Consider the following 3,069-nt stretch of genomic DNA (forward strand, 5'->3'; position numbering starts at 1 on the left):
TGTAACTTGCAGGTCATGTGAAATAGGGTAGTCTACTAAATTGCCACTAGCTATTGCAATACCCCAAAGCTGACAGTATACGCTAGGGAAATAACCACATTTCAAGCATGAAATCCAGTTATCAGGAGTTTGGGATCTAGTCCTGGTATACTGGAGGATGTATCACATTCATTTATGTCCACTTTAGGGCAGCATATAAGAGGTTTGCCCATGCCACTTTCCTGAACTGAAAAGCAAGAAACTTCATAGGAATGTGAAGATGGCCTTTTGTATGAGTAAATAAATAATTAGATTGTTATTCTTCATAATTGAGCTTGTGCTTAATTTAAAGTGTACTTAACTACCATTTTTGTCTAAATTGTTTCCAATATGAAAACAGAGACCCTTGAAGATTTTGTCAACCAAGATCACATGGTTTATGTTTTTGATAATGTTTGACCCAGAAACATCACGAGCTATCTTAAGACAAATCACAGACAAAAGATGTGTTGTACGCAAGGAGAGGTTTGCACCCCTGTTAACAAGGATAGAAGAGGACCTGGAGCCTAAAATACAGATGAACTTAAGACATTGCCACTTATTTTGTGTTGCATAACCACTGTCATTTAAAAAAAAAAGGAAACAGGAGGTAAAAGGTGGACAAATTTGGGGAAACAATCTCACATTGACTCCAAAATCCCTTACGCATTTTCCAAGTAACCTGATTAAACATACGTTTTAGTGCACAATGTAAAACATATGGGACTTCTATACCATGTCTAAAGGGGGGGTCCGGCTACTGGGGAACATACCAAATGTCGGTGTGTACCTTTGTGTTTACCAGCATGCTCTACAGTTACCAGACCATTGGACTGTAACCAGACAGGAACCTCTCTCCTGTCAAGCTCCGGCTTTGGTCATTTTCCAAACCCAGACTCCATAGCCTGTGTATCTGGAAGTGCAGGTCTCTGAAATAGGAAAGGCAGCCAACAGGAGAGGTTCTGCTTCATCAGTGTCTGCTGAGAGCAAAAGTCAGGGCTACGTTTTTTGTGTAAAGGGAGCACGTGTATGAACAGGAGCTAATTGTACCATTTGGGGGAGCTTTGTGGAATCTTTAGGGAGGAAGTGGCTCACTAGGGGTTGGGTTCTGAGAGTTAGATTCCACCCTCCTCACCACCTGGGTTCTCTCTGCGGTTTTGTGGGTGACAGAAGAAAAGAGCAGCTGCTCCTCACTTCTGTCATCATTGATACCGTTCCCCACTGCCAAGCCTTCTCTGTCCCGAGAGACTATAGCTTGAACTGTCAGCCAAAATAAATTGTCTCTCCCTGAAGTTGCATTTGTATGTAAAGTATTTGGTCACCGTGGTGACAAAAGCAGCTAATACAGCCTCTCGACTCTGACACTCTATGTCACAGCTGGTGGATGAGAATGAACCTGGGTTAGCCAAAGAGAATTGTTCCAGCTGCTGTCAGCCTTATTTCATGACCTTGTATTTACTACGTATTTATAAAGTTTCTATAAAGATGGGGAACATGATGAACTAAAGTACACACCAACTACTCGCTTTACCTGGATTTGAACCTGGAGTCTATGGACTACCATGTTTACCTGTGAGCACAAGAATAAAGTAAGTCAAACACGTGTTTTATAATATGCCCATATTATCATATATGAATTAGTATACTATATTATATACATATATGTATTTATCACATATCACATAAACATGTTTATACATTAGTCTACTGAAAGTATAGAAGCAGTATGATTTTTATAAGGACCACTTCCTAGGTACCATGTAGAGAAAAAGCACAATCAGAGAACTGCAACTCAGAACTTCTTTGAAATTCCACCTCACCCTAATGGCAGTCATTGAAAAAATAAATAACAACAAAGGATGAAAGCGGTGTGGATAAAGGTGAGCCCTTACACAGTGCTGATGAGACAGAAAACTGCCCAAACCACTTTGAAAATCAGTGTGCAGTTTCTCATAAAACTAAAAATAGGTCTATCACATGATGATGCTGGATAAGTCTTTGGTATTTACCCAAAAGACTCCAAGTCAACATATCACTTTAGTGCAATGAAATTATGTAACCAGCCGTTGTGCCTAACAACAGAGGAATGATAGAGAAAATGCAGTACCCAGTAGACCATTACTCACTCAGTAAGAGTGAGCTCATATAGCTTGCAGGAAATGCAAGCAACTAGTAACAACCATACTCAGTGAATTAAGCCAGGCTCAGAAAAGCAAATATTTTTGTGTGTGTGCTCTCAAATCAAATATTGTAGCTGTGGTTCCTAGATGTCTCTTAGTCAATGCATAAAGTGAGATATGTATATGTGATATGAAAATAGAAGTAAACCTGTCTTGGGGACCGAAAGAGTCTGATGGGAATAAAGAGGAATGAGAAAAGAGAAGTTGAGAGTGTGAGAAAGATAGGCTTGCACACCGTCTATACCTGCAGGAAAGTCATCTCATGTAGCACAGTACCCAACACAATGAAAATGCACAATAAAATTGTCGAAAGAACAGATAAGGGGAAGAATACTGTAAAAGCCGAGACTTGAGTTAATCATCTGGTGTTCCCAGCAGATCCCTACCAGCATTTCTTCTCCTTGGGGACACAGAACAGAAGATTCATTCATGTAGAATCATGGGCTGACAAGCCCACAGAGTTAGCTTAATTTAGCCTCTTCTATTGAAAGCAGAGATCTATAGAATTTCAGTCTGAGACCCAACATGATGGCCTCAGCACATTATTATTAAGCAGGCATGAGATTTCTCCCAAGATAGAAAGCTATTATACTGATTTATTGATCTTCGAGAAGCCCCTCAACACTCAGCTGAATTAGTCAAAGAGCCCTTTCAAACAATGGTGGGTTTCGCATCAAACCACAGATAGTGAGGACCACAGCAATGGTTGACACAAGAAGTTATATGAAATACTGCATGACAAACATGGTTGAAATCAGCTATATGCCTGTGGAAAGAATTGAACTGAATCAGTTAGAGTTGTACGCACTTGTCACCCTAGGTCTCAGGAGACTGGGAAGTCAAGATCAAGGCCAAGGCCAGCCTGGGTCAC

At 40.4% G+C, this 3,069-nt stretch overlaps 1 non-coding gene across 1 annotated transcript; it reads left to right on the forward strand.

The window, feature by feature from the left end:
- Positions 1 to 485: 485 nt before the first annotated feature.
- LOC113456988 lies at positions 486 to 607 on the forward strand. The gene has a single exon (XR_003377657.1). It is a non-coding gene; the product is annotated as a U6atac minor spliceosomal RNA (small nuclear RNA).
- The last annotated feature ends 2,462 nt before the right edge of the window (positions 608 to 3,069 follow it).

Source organism: Microtus ochrogaster, chromosome 1 (genome assembly GCF_000317375.1).
Source record: "Microtus ochrogaster isolate Prairie Vole_2 chromosome 1, MicOch1.0, whole genome shotgun sequence".
Taxonomy (NCBI): Eukaryota; Metazoa; Chordata; class Mammalia; order Rodentia; family Cricetidae; genus Microtus; species Microtus ochrogaster.